Source organism: Struthio camelus, chromosome 10 (genome assembly GCF_040807025.1).
Source record: "Struthio camelus isolate bStrCam1 chromosome 10, bStrCam1.hap1, whole genome shotgun sequence".
NCBI lineage: Eukaryota > Metazoa > Chordata > Aves > Struthioniformes > Struthionidae > Struthio > Struthio camelus.
In genome coordinates this window covers 12286878-12303910 of record NC_090951.1, presented here as the reverse complement: position 1 = coordinate 12303910, position 17033 = coordinate 12286878, and the positions used below count along the sequence as shown (strand labels likewise).

Below are 17033 nucleotides of genomic sequence, written 5' to 3'. Positions count from 1 at the left end.
TATAAAGTATGTGTATCTGGGAGGAAGAGAAAGAGAGATGCAAAAAGTGTTGTACACTCAAAAAATTTGAGGAAGTCTTGTGCTGAGCTATTTCTCTACCTACCTGGTAGCATACTGCATGTTTTTGTTCACCTCCTCTGTTCAAGGATCTTAAAATGCCTTGTAGACCAAATTTTGGGGGAGGAGTAATATTTTTATTAGCCCAGCTGGTAAGTAAGCAACCTGATAAACAAACATACTTGTTTTAGGGTACAGAGGTGCTTTTTCCATTCTAAAGTAATCTACTCTAGAAGCAGCAGTCTTCAAAGCAAAATGGGGACTAAGAAATGCTCTGAGTTTGGGTAAGCAGTGCGATGTCCTTTGCTTCTGACAACCTGCTGGGGAGGCAGCTGTTTTATACAGATGTTACAGGGAGGCACCTGGAGCACTGACAGGTAAACAGGCTTTCTCAAGGCTACGCACCAATTTTGTGAGATTGAGAAAGTCAAGGGCTCCTCGGCGTTGCTAGGTCCCCAGAACCTCATTTTTTTCTTGTTGTGGCCAGTGTTGTCTCAGGAATCTTTTGGATTGCTTTCATATGAAACTCTTTTTTTCTGGGCTGTTAATGTTGGCACGTAGATGTTTTCCATCAACCTTCTCCAGCAAATTTAAGTTATTCTGAAAAGGGAATTAAGTAAGGAAGATTTACTATGGCTTTAAAAAGTCAGTACTTGCAATGCAGAACCCCAAAGGAATGCTTTGTGATCCAAAATACAGTTGCATATGATTGTGTTGGCAATACCTACTTATTCTAAGCCTTTCCATGTTTCTTCCTAGGATATTAACATGGATTTAATCATCAGTTAAAACACCCAGCAAGACAAAACTTGCTTCTAAAAGTGGGTTGTTTGGAAGGGACATCAACTTATTTGTCTTGCATTTTTAGTGATATTTTCTGCAGCAATGATAATACAGGTTATATTGGTTTTGCTTCCTTTCCAATAGCAAGGGCAAAATTTGGAAGTGTTTCACACTGGTCTTGGATGAGCTATAACAGGATGGCTTGCTCCCATGTAGGCCTGCTATATTCATTGTTATTTCCAGTTAACTTCTTTATTTGACTGTTTGTCCTGCTGTCTCCCTGACTTTGTGTGTTGTTAACCTACAGGTGATTAGAGATAGTTGCAAGATGTCTCAAACTTTACCAGTCCTAAAGCTGAGTTAATGGAGGTATCTTACAGTTTTTCCAAATCTCTCTCAACAGGAATGCCGTGTGCCTGTACCATGGATGGATGACTGCGTCCTTAAACCACAAACCAAAGCAGCTCTTACTTCCCAGAGTCTGGCATTCTCCTAGGGCTCAGATAGAGCCATTGCTGTGATGGTGCAGGCCAATGCTTGATGGTGGCAAGCTGAAGAAAAGCAGTGAGTCTTTATCCCGCTGTACAGATGTGCACTGATGTTGACCTGAGTAAGACCTGGCCTGCCAGCTGCAAGCCTGGCAAGGAACAGGAGGCGATTCTGTGCAGGCACGTGCCTTGGCAGCAGTGGCACGTTTGAAGGGTGATGCTGCACTCCTGGTGTGGTGCAGGATGACCGCTAAGTTCAGGGGATTCTTGCAAGTCCCTGGCAAAATGAGGCTTTAGAGAGGCAGATGCATTTTAGTAATACTGGGCTCAAATTACTGTTTGTCTCAAATTTTTTGCCCATTACAAATAAAGAGTAGGTAGAGCCTCCTCTGTCGCTACTCACTCGAAGTACACAGAGCATAAACCCAGCCAGAGCAAGCCTGGGTCACTCGTGGTCTTCCCATGGTCACGGCTCCCAGAGCTGTCCCTGGCAGCTGTGCGGGGCTCCTGCACCAAGAACGCACTGAAATCCCAGAGCAGGACGAGGCCGGGGGATGTTCCCAGGAACGTGTTTATTTCTAATGACCTGCTGTGGCAGCTGCTGTATAACTTGCAAAGGAGGCTTTTTCTCATATGGAAATTATTGCTTTTCTTTTCTTTTTATCTTTCTAGTTAAAATAAAGCCATTGGAGATGTAAGCATACAGCTGGCTTCTGAATGAGAAAAGACGTACACCGTCTGCACACAGCTGAGTTCCTTGAAGCTGGCGGCTGCGGGCTCGGTGGTGCCAACCAAACACAGCCATGGGCTTTACTTGCTCTGGGACCGGCGTGTCACCGGCCTCAGCCTCCCAGCAGCGGAGCCGTCTGGGGTGTTTTGTGCCAACCCCAAATCCCTTTGGCAGGCCACGGCCAAGAATCTCACAGACTGCTGTCCCAAAGCTGCGGCAGGAGGTGGTCTTGCGTTTCCCAGGGAGGGCTGCTGCTGCAGCAGGCACTCACTGCCTTGAGCCCGCCTTGGCTGCTGGGCGATTCCTGGCAGAGGTGAATCATGAGTGGGGAGCTCCACGACTGCGGGGTGCATGCATGCACCAAAACAGTGCCTACAGCTTGCTGCCTCTGCCCCGCTCTCCTTTCCTGCCTCCTTTCCCCCAGGGTCCTAACTCCTGACTTTGTTGCTCTATAAACATAATAACAATAATTATTCTCTCATTGGACACGTAGCCATCTTCTTTGTTTGCAGGCTTAGATAAATATCATTCAAATCATGGAGTCTGATTCATGAGTCAGGACGATGGCAGTCCTCCAAAACCTCCTTGCCCATGGAGAGTGTGTTTGTGTGAGAGAGATAGAGAGTTTCACTGTATGAAGAGTAAGAAACTGGAAGCCAAGTGAATTAAATACAAAGCAGATAATTATGTGTAATTCATTTACTGACTAATGATTGCACCTGGTACGAAGTTTTTTGAATTCATTTGACTCTGCAGAGGTTCTCAAAAACATTCTCCCTGCTACACGATAAAAATATAGGCTGACATTTCTGAACAGACCAGTGTTTACATTAGTAGTATTGTAAGATTCTGTCTTTTTGGCTCATTCCTTATTTTATCTCACGATGTTTCATTTTTTTCTGGGTTCATCTCGTACCTCTTTTAAAGTGACTACTGCTCAGCCCTGGTAAAGAATGGGTGTCACTGGAGAGTGACGCCTTCAGTCTGCTTGTGACAGCTCTGTAAGGCATCAACGCTTTTCTTCCCTCCCCACCCCGGCAGCCGGGACTGCGCCAGGGAGGCCATGACCACAGCGGGACCGCGCAGGCCACGGCCCCCTTCCCACTCTGCCATGATCGGCAGTGATGGGGGGCTTTTTGTGGTGTTACTCACTTGTCACCTTGGTCTGGTGCCACCAGCTCCTCCTGCCTGAACACTGCCAAGCAGGAGCAACCGTCGCCTCTCGAGAGCTGGGTGGATTGCAGGTGAAGGACCCGGAGTCGAAGCCTTCAATGGGATGGTAAAGACCATGCGAGTCCCACGAGGCCCTGGGGAGCTGCCTCCGTGCAGATGGGGCCCCTGTGCCTCCACGACACCTCTCCTACCTGGCGTGTTCAACCCGAGGTCCTCAGGGTGCCATGAGCCAGGCCCAGTGAGTCCTGGGCAGGAACGGAGAGCAGAGCTGCACTGAGGGCTTGTGACCACAAAGATGCTGCCCAAGACGGTGCGGTTACCTGAGCAGCTGAAGCGAAAGAGCTTTCCAAGTTATATTGCCCGTGCTAGGCATGCGCTGGTGCCCTGCTCCTGGCCTGTCGATGGGCTAAAGGCAGCTCACCTTAATCATCCCCCTGCCAACATGAATGTATGCGCATAGTTGATTGTTCATGTCTTCTGTAATGGCTCTTGGTCAACTCAACAGACGTTTGGCTGTGTTTCCTGCTGATCCTGTCTGGACTATCGTATAACTGGGATCTATTTTTTAATTAAGTCAGATGAAGCACAGGGTATGTGAGATATAAATATACCTCTTTTGTGCAAGTGGGAGAGGGTTAAATCTGCTGGCACTAGATAAACGTAGATTTATATGAGATGCCCTTTAATACTGATTTTGGGGAGGGAACAAACTGGGAATGACATACAGGGGAAGGGGGAGATTGCAGATTGGTTGTTTGGCCATTTCAATAGAGACAATAAATCTTGAAATGATCGCACTGAAGGCAGAAAACCCAACAAGCTGATTACACTGTTTTTAATAGCATTATTTGCCATTGAGTGTTTACTGAAGCATTATGTAGTGAAGTGGAGCTCCTGGCCACCAGCGAAACAGCTGTAGCCTCTGGTGCAAGCCCTGTCACTCAGCGGTGCTGCCTTGGAGCTGCCCCAGCTTTCGGCGTGTTGAAGGGCGCGAGAGGGCCCACAGCCCTGGGCGCCCGGCCCTTTCCCCGCGTGGCACGTCCGCCGCCGCGCTGGGTCGCCACCCGCAGGGTGCTGCCTGCGTGGCCGGGCCGGCGACTCATGCACCAAAGCAGCAGTGGTGCTGCTGTCTGTCTGTGGCAGCCACAGGCAATGAAAACATCGTCAATTAAAAAAATGTAACCCTATGCTATGCTATTTTGTTGTGAGTGATTTGTAATTAGAAAAGTCAAAACCAGCTCACCTTGTTCACATGAGTATTGCCACCGACTGAAATGGCAGTCGGCGCACACTTTAATTTTGAACCTGGGCAATCCTTTTCTGATGGAGATCGGACAAGCCAGAACAGACTGCAGGCTGGGAGCCTTGCACTGTGATAGTGGTGTGTCTGTAGGTGGATCCTCGCGGTAGACAGTGTGCTGCAGAGCCAATGAACCTGATGCACAGCTGCGTTACTCCAGTTTCTCACTGTAAAAACACCACTGAATCCTCAGCAGAGTTGAATTAACTAAAGAAAAAAATGGGACCATTGTGTCTAAGTTTGCAGCGTGCATATGGAAATGACTAGCTCTTTCTTGCAGAACAATTAACATATATGGATTTTTTTTCAGCACTGTGTTTCCAAAATGTATCAAGAATATGACAATGTGTCCAGGCTGAAGTTTTACTTGTTAAAAAAAAAAACAAAAAACGGTTAAAATCTACGATAACAGCCAGGGCAGAACTCCCTCAGTATGTCTGATGTGGTGATTAGTATTGCTGTATTCAGAGGAAGGGGATTATGAAAACTTTAATTGCTTTTGAAAAGATACCATTTCTGCACACCAGGTGGGCACAACCTAAAACTTAAAAATAGAGTAAGTTAAAAATCTCATCATGATTTCTTTTCAAGTTGTGAAAACGCACTCTGAGCAATTGAGAAGAACTGAGTAATTGTGATCTTTTTGCAAGTAATGCTCTGGAAGAATCAACGAAAGGCAGCAAGCAAGCTTGCAATTAGTAATTCTAATTATAAAGTGTATACATAAAACAACGTAGCATTGTAAGTAAAGGCCAAACTCAAATGATGCAATAGGAATAGTAGAGCATTATGTAAAGATGGACAAACCATGTCTCTGGAGAAACACTTATAAATTATCTGTATTTTCCCAATAAGTGTACCAAAAAAGATAATATAAGAGCAGCATTTTGTTTTGCTTTGTGTAACGTTCATCCTAAGGCAGTGCCAGCTGAAGCAGCTCGCGCATGTGCTGCTGCGGCGGCCACCGCGGAGGGCTGGTGATGGCGGCCGCCGCGAGGGCGCTCTGTCGTGAGCGCCCGCAGGTCTGAGGACCGTATCATGGCTCACTTCCATCAAATACCAGCAAACAGCAGATGCTGGTATTTTTTTCCTTCCTCTTTTGAGATTGAGCCTGTACGCTTTCTAGACAATGCAGAATTATGTCAAATACAAGGTATGGAGCTTGAAAAAAGAATAACTGTAAAAGCAATGTAGGGATCTGTCTTACATAGTCTGTGGTTATACACTTGCTAAGCTCAACAAGTCTATACGATGCTTTATGTGCTACGAGGGAAACTTTGAACTCCAGCATTATGGAGCAAAGTTGTCCTTTGAAGGAAGCGTGTGTAGCAGTGCCAAAGGATTACACGGTACAGTCGTTATAGACCTTGTCTCAAAATACAGTCCTGGATGCAACTAGAGAAGGTGAAGAGACATAATACCTTAAGGAAATGTTTTTATTTATTCTCCTTGGGTGCATATATGGCAATCACCCATGTAGCGTGATCCAGGATGTTGAAAACCATTTCATTATGTTCTATAAATAAAGGCCTGATGTGGTTCAATTGTATCAATTATGCAACTCTTCTAAGTGGGATAGTCAAGGGTAAACGCAGGCAAAGGGCACTCCCTTTGTACCCACTTCTACTCTGGGCATTTCTAGTATTTACCTGCTCCTTATGTACCGCAGAGAGATGAACCTCTCCACTTTTATTTACCACCGTACCACTGACTCCTCTTTCGTCAAGAGCTTTTCCTATGCGCAGATGACAGAGTAAAATGGAAAATGGAAGTCAAGACACTGCTGTGTATTAGGCTGTTGTGCAAGATGTAAGTGTGGCTGTACAGTAATTTTGAGCAAAGCATCGGTTTTAAACAATGTTTAAACTGACACCACTATTATGCAATATAATTAATTATGGCTAGAAGGGCATTTGAGGTTTGCTGGCACTACCTTTGTCCATTTTATAATTATACCAAGAAGAGGATGACTAAGTTGTGCCTAAGCTAATTGTATCCATTTGGTTTTAGCCCTCTTCTCCACCGTCAGGTCACTAGTGTTCTGCACTGTAAGTGTTTGGAGGGGTCTGGACAGATTTGTGCTGAACACAGCGGGGCTGGTGCTGGCCTCCTTGCCTCAGGTGATATTGCAATAGCGCTCTAACAATAGCAGTAATAATTACAGCTAGTCAACGTGATAAGTACAAAACAGATGTCACTTTTTTCCTGCCACTGTGAAGTTACCTATGAAAGACTTCTTAACCTTATCTGCTGTGCTCGGTGTGCTCGCACAGGTGTTTGTGCGGGCGGACAATAAAGCCTTGCCGCAGGCGGTGACGTCCTCCGGCCGTGCCCTGAGCCCAGCAGACACCCGGGAGCGGCTGCCGGCCGGCGACGGGCGGACGTGGCAGCGCGCCCCTTGCCAGCCCTCCCACCGGCTGTGCGATGCAGTGTCGGCGAACCCAGCTCCGCTGCGGGGCTGATGGAGCCAAGCTCCGGGAGCAGCGGACGGCCTTGCCGCTGGTGCCAGGCTGGCTCAGCTGCGCTGCCCCGCGCTGCCGCCGCGCTCGCTTGCAGCGGAGCGATTGCCCTGGACCTGAGCTGGCAGGCCTTCGCTCAGCACCGCGGCAAGTAAACTGTCTCTTTTGAATGTCATTTGGCAGTGTCAGGATTAAAAGAAAAAAACAGCGATAACAGATTTACCCTGGAAAGGGATTTGGTGTTGTTAGACTCCAAGGGACGGCTACAGTCCTCTGCTGATGCCTGAAAACTGGATCATGCTCATGTAAAATAGAGCTGCCTGCAAGGGTTGACTGCTATAATTAACAGGCAGTTTTTAGAAATTACTGGCTAATACCATTTAATAGAAATACTGCCAACTATTATTGTTCTTAAAACTTGGTTTGTTTCTTCAGTGGTAATAGAAAATGACGCAACACTGCTTCACTGGGAAGAGAGACACCTTTGTCTCTGTTACATATCACTGCCTATATTTTTGTATAATGGTTTACATGGCAAATACAAATTTTAAAATTTAAATATATCTCCAAAAAGCAACCAGAGGGTCACCTGCTTCCTGAGCAATCACAGTATCGGAGATACAGCATAGCCTATTTATTATAACGTGGAATTACTGACCTACTCCCACTCCCATTGCAGGAGCATAGCTTTTGCCACTGATGTTGCTTAAGCAGGAGTAAGTTTAAAGGTTTCTGTGAGAGGCAAATATGCTCATGTAAGTTAGAGCAGCTCCATCTGGAGCATATCCCTTGCAGTGTGTACAGTATCGCTCAGAGAATTAATGCATGTTTTTGGTAACAAACTGGCTGAATCATACAGGAGAATACAGATAGCTCAGAGATAACTTACTCTGCTTATGTGAGGCAGGTCTTCTAGCACCTACAACATTTTCACAATATTGCAATAGTGACCGAAGGGTTGTTTCTCAAACCGCATCACCCAGAAGGTACCAGCTGAGAAGTTTCTGTTTGATTGCTAAAGAGTAGAAAGCAACAAATGAATATTGGCAAATCATAGATCAGGTATGCTGTCGATGTTGCACACTTCGGTCTTACCGCCCACCTTCACTTCAGGGAAAGGAGAAACCAGACCTGCAGACACATTAATCACCGCCCACTTCAAGAGTTTCCACTCACCTGTTTGGAAGTGAACTCCAGAACCTCGCTGCTTTCTATTGACTGCCCAGAGAGCTAGCAGGCTCCTGGGGCTCACAAAGGGTCATTCATTGCTCTTCTGTTAAAGCCCTTTATGATGCCCTTTTTAAGGTATGGCTTTTCAAGAGAAGGCAGTCCGTGCCAAAGTTGATCTTTCTGTTAGAAGAACAAGGCGGGGGGGGTGGGGAGGTAAAGGCGTCTCTCTTGTCTGTGGGGAGCAGCACGAAGTGGATGCACTGTGTAGGCTTGGGAGGACTTGACATCATTGGTGCATGCTCATCTGACCCAGGCTCCCTCGCCTCCATGGGGGAGACAGGCAGCCCTGGGCAGAGAAATGCAAGGCCCAGACCATATCTGAGCACCCACAGGCTGGTTGCTGACGGCCCCAATCAGTGGGTTTTAATATCGGGGATCTGTGCATTGTTCAATCCCTTTCACAGGCGGCACCCCACCTCCACTATTTCTGCAGGAAGACACTTCAGTGCACACGGCACAGGTACTTGTACCTTGGAAGTGCTGGTGATGGACATCTTTCAGCCAGGCCTGAGGTAAGAAAGCCTAGGATGTTAGTGGCACCTAAGGGATGGAGGTATCCAATCCCACTGCCTTTTAACAGTAGCCGAACACAGCAAGCTCTTGGACAACCCTGAGAGTCCCAAGCCAGCATCTGAAGCAGGCTACAGGGCCTGAAGCTGAAATGGTGGTTAACAGCTACGTAATCTCCGCTGCACTTGGAGCAAGCGGTTCGCAGCACTCCTGAGCAGCAGAACACAGTAACGTCACTGGTTCCCCTTGCAGCTCACATATGGGCCAGGTGAGGAGGAGACCATGGAAGAGGAAAGCTGGCCCCAGAACACATGCATGGGGCTGAAGGCTGGGTGGTGCCAGCACCCGACTCTGAAATGAAGTTGTCTGGAGAGCTGTGGATGACGGTATAATTTAAACAAGTGCTGTGTTACTATCTGTTGCTTCCGTAGCAAACATTTCTGGCTCTGACACTGCTGTTGGGAGCCTTGTCAGAATGCCTCCTCGGCAGCAACCTCCCCGCTGGCTGACGCAGCGCATGTCTGTAGCGGATGACACTGATCTTACACTGCTTATAAAGGTGGTGAAGCTGGTATGCTAACAAATAATATTGCGTGAATTTCCCTCATTGCATTCCTTCCTGCATTGCTGTCTCTGCTCAATTCCCCCCATTAATCTAGGCATTAAAAGACAATTTGTTCACTTTTCCAGACCCTGTGTATCACACTAATTGTCAGGAGCGTTGTTGCCCACCAGCTAGAAACAGAGGAGATTTGAGTTCACCTTCTCTTTTGAAATGTTACTTCATCCTCCCACACCTTTGTTGTCTTTGCTAACTCCAGCCATCCATCCCCAAGACCTACACCCACTCTGATCCCAACTCACCAACGAACATACATGAAAACAGACCTTGCTAAATTGATTGCCATGCTTGTTCCCTACCTGTGGCTATAGAATCACTCAGATACTAAATCTGGGCCATGAATGAAAGTCTGGTGGGTGACGTTAGTCACCGTAACCTCAGCACAGCAGCTTTGAGGTGCTGCAGGTCCTCAGGACTCAGGTGGAGGCCTGACACCCCATGGAGGCAATAGCTGGTCTGGATGCAGTGCTCAGGCACAGCCCACCTGTGGGGATGGGAGCCATAGACTCAGATGGAGGAGAAGGCTGACCTTGCCATGGGACACCTGATTCCATACCACAGGGCTCCCTGGGTCCTTCTTGCAGACTGTGTTATGGTTGGAGCATCCAGCTGAGATGCTGAAGGTGCAACAGAGCCCCGTGCTCCTCCTTCCCCGCCTCCAGGGAAAACCCTGCATGCTGGGATCTAGGGCATTATGGCTTGGACTGTCTTCTGTTAAAAGTTTTCCACTCTGTACCAACACCCTCCTGGAACAGATGGAAGATGCTGAGCAAACACTTGTGCAAAAGAGGTTTCAAAAGGGGATGAAGGCAAGAAAAAGTTACATAATGCTGGTACCACAACGGCTAAGCATTGATGCCATAAATAAAAGGCACTGTGTTGTTTGTTGGACATTTTATTTTAGTTGTACGGTAAACTGTATAGTTAGAGTCTGAATAAACCTCTTTTGTCAATTTTATTACCTTTCTGATATAAAAATAAATAAATCTAAACAAAGAAGAAGTGAAGACCTGCCAAGCCAGCCTGGTTCAAGAAGAACTGCACTGAAAGGGGAAGAACTGTGCCTTAAAGTTGAGGGGATAAAACAACCAGCTTTCAGTAGAGCAGAGCACCTCCAGAAGGAGCTCTGTTTCACACTGGAGGATCTAGATTAAAAGTAAGAAAAGAGGGGACTCTTCCAGAAAGACAGACAAAACCAGACATGCCATAAAATTTTTGCTACCAGAATTCCTTTCTTGTTTGCTAGGAAGGCTGAATGCAAATAGCTGATGAGAAACAGGAGTGTGGCAGGGTAGCACCAATTAGGAGCATTTGAATGATCATAACAAAAAGAGTTCACAAGCAAATGATACAATGTATTAAGTATCTTTTACTAGGCTGAGTATAAAGCAGAGGCATCAAACAACCCCGCTTTTACTTTGCAGTTGCTCTCACCAGTTGAGTTCTAGGTTTACCTCTCCAGTGCCAAGCATGGGCACTTCCAGCAAGCAGCAACACGCAAATACTGTTGGGTGGAGGTGAATCAACCACCTTCGCCCATGAAGCCCGTGAGGGACCCTCGGACAATCTGCCAAAGGTGGGTGTTTTTACTTTCTTGCTAGACTCCAGTCAGGACACCACACCTTGTGATAGTATCTCTGTAATAAGCAAACAACTTGAAGTGATATTGTGTCACTGCAAATGAAGCAGGAGGGTGACCTAGCAAGTCAGGATTTCATTAATGCTCTGGTGACTGCAGTCTGAGCGTGCAGGTGCACCTCTTCTGCCTTGGGACCCTGGACACCTCACACTGCCATGGGGAGACGTGTGAACACTAGCCACGCGTCTGGGATTGCGCTGCCCTCCTGAGAGAGAGCCCACGTGGAGCCATAGCAGGGCTGTCACTACACTACAGTCCTATTTGCTCTTCTGTGCATCACTGTTAAATGTCTTTTAATGCGCTAGGAAGAAGATTATAAATGTAAGTCCATCACAGAAATATGGTATCTCAGTCACATTAGTATGGTTACAGTGAAAGTCGACAGGATTACGTAAGTTTTGTTTAATTACCAAGACTTGCCCAATGCTGTACGCATGAGTGTTCAAGCAGAGTTGCTGACTCCCACCACTGCACCCTCCTGCCTTTCCCTCAGTTGCAGTTACGTGGTCTAGTTCCAGCTATAGGAGCTGCATCCGGTCTGCAAAGGCTTTCCAGCTCTGAACGCCCCAGTGAATCCCACAAAGCCCTTAATGGGGCCAGTCCCTCACTGCATAGACCAGCATTTTCAGGAGTTTTGCTTTCCACGGAAAGGGAGCGATTTAGAGGACTTTGCAGACACTCCCCTGGCTGGGCACAGACTCTGGCGATGACATGAGGCCAGGGGAGTGAGCCTCAAGCCATCCAAGGGCATTCCAGTTTGGCAAGGTAGCATTTGTCCTGCTCTGGCCCCCCCCAGTTAGACCTACTGGCTCACCAACCATTTTCTCTCAGTAGTACTTACTTTCTATAGTAATACTTACCTCAGTATTACACTTCAGATCTCAGTGAACCAAAGTCCAGTGACACAAAATGGTCTTCTGTGATATCTACCTATTACAGGACATTGTGCAAATGTGCATTTTGGCAAGTGCCTGACCCTCCTATCGATTGACCTATTTATGCTCTCTGGAAACAACCGTGCTTGTCCCTAGCACTCCATGCAGTTGACCTTGCCCTTTCTTCTTCCTTATTTCTTCCTCTCACTCAAACTATTCAAATCATTTGGGGCCAAGATCTGACAGTACTACACTCTACTGGCCATTGGCCTAGTAGCCTCATTCCCTCCCTCTTCCCATTCCCTTCCCATAGGGCTCCTGTCCTAAGGAAACACATAGACCATGGCAGTAGAAGTAGGAGGCGTGCCCTTGGTGGCCTAGCTAGGAAGGAAGGGATTCTCAGGATTCCCAAAAGAGGAGAAACAGGTGTGTCCTGGTTAGTTTGCTTCTGAGTTTGACCTGCTCAGCCGCTCCCTACCAAAACTTCCCTCACTCAGTCCCATAGGCCCATGCTGAAGGTCTCACAAACTCCACAGTCAACAGGCTTCTTTTGAAGGTGATTAGCCAAAATACTACCAAAATATAAGATGTCTTTTGTAAGATATCAGTACATTTTTCCTAGGAAAATTATGGAGCAAGTCCTCCCAGAACCATTTCCAGATACAAAAAGGCGATTAGGAACAGCCAGCATGGATTTACTATGGGCAAACTGTACCTGGCTGACCTGCTCATCTTCTGAGATGGAATGACCAGCTGGAGGGATGGGGTGGGGGGGGGGGGACAGGGAGCAGTGGATGTCATTTACCTTGGCTTTAGCATGGCCTTTGACATCATCTCCCATTTTAGCCAAACTGGAGTGGTATGGACTGGATGGGTGGACCACAAGATGGGTGATAAAAGCTCATGGCTGGACCACAAAGCTCAAAGGGTAATAGTCAACAGTTTGACATGTAATTGGAGATCAGCTAGGAATGGCATTCCTCAAGCGACAAGACTAGGGCCAGTCTTCAACAGCAACCTGCATGATAGGGCAGACGGCCCTCTCAGCAAGTTTGTGCATGACATTGAAGTCGAAGCGTGGATCAATATGCTGGAGGACAAGGCAGCCATTCAGAAGGTCTTCAGCAACCTGTAGGACTGCGCTGACAGAAACCTCACGGAATTCAGTGAAGATAAACGCAAAGTCTGCACCTGACACAATAAACCTGTGCAACAGCACAGGCTGGGAACTGAGTAGCTAGAAAGCAGCTTTGCAGAAAAGGCCCTGGGGTCCTGGTGAAAAGAAATTTTGACAGAAGTCAGCAGGGTGCCTTTGCCATGATGAAGGCTAACCGAATACTAGGCAGTATCAGAGATAAGGGAGCCAGACCCTTCTCAGAGGTGCATAGCAAAAGGCAAGAGGCAATGACTGCAAGTTGCAGCAAGGGAAATTCTGTTGGACATAAGGAAAGAATTGCTCAAAACACAAGCAAGTTATGCACTGGAAAAGGTGCCCAGAGAGATCTGTGAAATCTCCATTCTTTGGAGAGTTTCAAAATTTGGTGGACAAAGCCCTGAGTAACCTAAGCTAACCCCTGCTCTGAAGAGGTTGGACTGGAGCCTTCTAGATGCCTCTTCCAACCTAAATTATTTTGTGATTTTTTTTTTTTTAACAGCTGTTGATCAGGGAGACCTGGCTGGAGTTCCTGTTTCCTCAAAAACAATGGAAGCTGTTATCTCTATAGCATCACCTGAAAGTTATTATTTATTTCTAATATGAATGAATTCTGAGTATGCCTCACAAGTCCAGACAGTCAATCCAGACTTCATTTCAGAGATGTTAAGGATCAAAGAACTGAACCTTCTGTCTCAGAGCTTCAAACTGAGCAGAAAAGAGGCCTTGTCTTTAATGCACAGGAGTCATTAGGATGTATCAGATGTGAATCCTCAAATATGCCAAAAAAGTCTTCAGTTCAGATCTAGTATGACAAAGACATATTTCTTGGCTCTCTTTTGGATATATGCAGTTCTTGCACATTCTTGTGGTGTCAACTTAACACGTTGAGAGGCTTTCTGATGAAACCATTGTTTTGGCCTGAAATGTTGTGAAAGCAACAGATCTGGCCTCCAAACCCAACCCCCAGCTCAACATTTGCCTCCTACCATGACTTATTCAGTTCAAATAAAAAAACAGGGGTCACCCCTAGTGCCATATCCACCCTGGCACATATGGATTAAGCAGCCTGTGCGCTCAGGTATGCAGGGGACCACCTTGTGGGATCTGACACAATGCTGAGCAGGAGGACTCTACAGAGCCGGACAGATAAATAGTGCATATGTGCACAGCGCAACTCTACAGAGCATGTGGCTATGTCCCGTCTGACTTGCTGTGCCATGAAGCACTCACGTGTAGCCATTTGCCCAGCAGCTCAGGCTGCCAAAGGCTCAGAAAAGTAGCTTAACTGCCACGGAAAAATCTCAGGGTTGGCTGCTGGGTCTCAGCCAATCCCTTGCAAATGTGGAGCGTGGATCCAAGAGACCGTGCCTTCAACCAGCATTGGCTACAAATACCCCAGCTGTGCATGCTCACCAAGAGAAGCTAAGGACACAGGAGGGGCCAGTGGTAAGGATATACATGACTCAGTCTCTGGAGAGACACAGGACACTCCTGTGCGTTACAGTCCCAGATGTCCCCCTGCAAAATCCCAGATGACCCAGCCCTTCTGCAAGGTGGTTCTTGTCAGAACAGCAATGCTCAGAAAAGGCATGAGATTTAGCCCTTGCCTCTGCACCAGTTGGGTTCTGTGACACCAACACAAAACCTGGGCCAAGAAGTTAAAAAGAAAAAAAAGTAAAAACCCATATGCATTTGAAAATATGTTCAGAAACAAACAAACAAAACCTCTTATCCAAACAAACCATAGTTAGATCTTGAGTGAGACCATGTTTATGAAGGTTTAGCCAAGAAGCTTGCTCGGAGATACTTCTCCAGTTTTAGCATAACACTACCAGCCTGGACAAGTGCTACTAGATAACACCTCATTAAAATGCTGTTGTGGTATTTATTTATAGATAGTAATTTATATCATACTCATCATACACACCAATATGGCAGCTATGACAGCAAATCAGACTGCTTCTCCCACAGTACTCCCTGCCCAAATCCATCATTCCCCCTTTTACCAAGGCAAATGCTTCCCCCTTGGTATCTGGCATGTGTTTGGAGTGACAGTGCTGTCAGGGAATGAACTTCTCTTTTTCTGCGTTTATCCAGTCCCACATCATTCTCCAAACGTGCAGGTGGGGTATCAAGATGCAACAGCCCCATCAAGAGCTGGACACAAACATCTAGGGTGTTTCGCAGCTAAACGTTCTTGGGTACCAATAATCATTAGCCATCTCTGGAGTGGACTGGCAGCTGACTTCTGCATTTGCTGGAGAATCCAAGTGGCTTTAAAACACGCCATGGCTAAGAGCAGAGAAGCTTCTTTGCATGTCATGAACACTGGTGCAACAGCCAGCCTGATAAAGCACCTTACATGAAAGCATAGGGTGCGTCTTCAGTGGAAGACAAAAAAGAAAAAAAAAAGAAAGACTGGCAAAAAAAGAGGTTAGATGAGGTAGCTGGGACTGCCAGGGGCAATCTGAAATCAGTTTACATTAGAGCAGGTTGCTCTTGATTTTGCTACAGCAGTTGTCACGCTTGGTAAGAATAACAAGTTAATCATATGGCAGCCACCATTGTGCGGCTCAGCACAGGCAGCCTAGTGGAAATAAATACATGCAAGTGCAGTGGTTAGGATGGGACAATTTTTAAAAAAAAACGCATAAAAGGATGATGTAAGTAAGCTTCCATTTCAGGAATCTACGAACACAACTGTTTCCCTATAAGAGACCCTTGTCACTAAAGCAGCTGATGTTTTATCCTAAATCTTCAGTTTGGAATGAAATGCTTGCATATACATCCCACTGTAGCTCCTAGGTCCTTCTCACTATCTGGCCCCTTCAATCTCCAGCTTTTCTAAAACTTTCAAGCTCCCCAGCTATCTAGAGTTCCACCTTTGTGCATGCCCAGAACTGCCCCAGGCTTGACAGGGCCAAGCAGCTCAGCCCATTTCACACCTAAGTCTGATCGAGATCCAGAAACTGGGTGTTGCTTTGCCTAAATCCCCTGAGGGTTTTGATCAGGGATTATATGTTACCTAGTGACTATTTCATGTAAAATGCATAAACAGTCCTGGGAGCAGAGTCCAGAGCCTAGAACTCCCATGTGAATGCTTTAACCATTAGCAAAGACAGTCATGCTCCCCCGTGTGCACTTGCTTTCCGGCCCAGTGATTCACCAATGCATTGCTGTGGAGCAGATGATCCTCAGCAGAAAGCAGGCCAGGAGTGTCCAGCTCATTGCCCTGTGGTTTGGGTGTTGTGCTGGACATGGAAGATGGGTACAAACACCCAGAGGAGAACAGTGACCTGTGGGTCACTTCCTGGCTGCTGGTAATCAGTGTTTCAGATGAAACTGCACTTTGCTGAGTGCTGTGACAGAAAGGCTGCCTGTACTCACCCTCCAGAGGAGAGGCTGGGCTGGATCACTGCAGCAGTAGCATTTAGAAGTGAGAAATTTCCCTGTTAGGCTCTCTAATCAGCATGTTGAAGGTTTTGCACGTCATGTGGAGGTACTAGACTTGCCTCGGGCACGCTGGCTCCCACGTCAGAAGCTGGGCACTAGAAATCAAGAATCACAAAGCTTAATACTGAGATAACAAAGTCCTCTTGGGTATAACTTCAAAAATGTATAACTGCATCTGCAAATGGCTACATCACGTTGTTCAGCCCGGGCATCCAGGTCCTGGCAAACACAATGTGGTGTTTCATGAATTCATATACATCCCACTGTAGCTCCTAGGTCCTTCATTGCCTCATCCAGGACAATTTAGCAGGGAGGAGGAGGGAAATAGATTTGTGTCATGTTAAAAAAAGGAAACAATTGTATTTAGATAATCACAAAACACCAAAATGCTTTCTGTATCTGTTTGCATTGCTCATGGAGATTAGAGACATTTTTTCACAGGCAGAGAATTATTTAACCATAAAAATGCATAAATTATGACATTTATCTGAGGAAATATTCAACTGGACAAGCTTCCATCTGGACAAAATTCATGACAGTTTATCATTTGGTCTGGTT

The 17033-nt window shown here is 46.5% G+C and overlaps 2 long non-coding RNA genes across 35 annotated transcripts in view; one reads left to right on the top strand and one right to left on the bottom strand.

Moving 5' to 3' along the window:
- The window catches only part of LOC104146375 (uncharacterized), a 196306-nt gene extending 194177 nt beyond the window's left edge, over positions 1-2129 (top strand). For all 5 annotated transcript variants that reach the window (XR_011143161.1, XR_011143163.1, XR_694648.2 and 2 more), the window contains 2 exons: positions 1244-1404; positions 2001-2129. This is a non-coding gene — a long non-coding RNA (uncharacterized lncRNA). The remainder of the gene's footprint in view (positions 1-1243; positions 1405-2000) is intronic.
- Positions 2130-4613: 2484 nt separating this feature from the next.
- LOC104146377 (uncharacterized) overlaps positions 4614-17033 on the bottom strand; it is a 34680-nt gene continuing 22260 nt past the window's right edge. For 25 of the 30 annotated variants that reach the window (XR_011143137.1, XR_011143131.1, XR_011143134.1 and 22 more), the window contains one exon: positions 8012-16570. This is a non-coding gene — a long non-coding RNA (uncharacterized lncRNA). The other 5 variants (XR_011143150.1, XR_011143149.1, XR_011143151.1 and 2 more) reach the window with 5 other exon arrangements.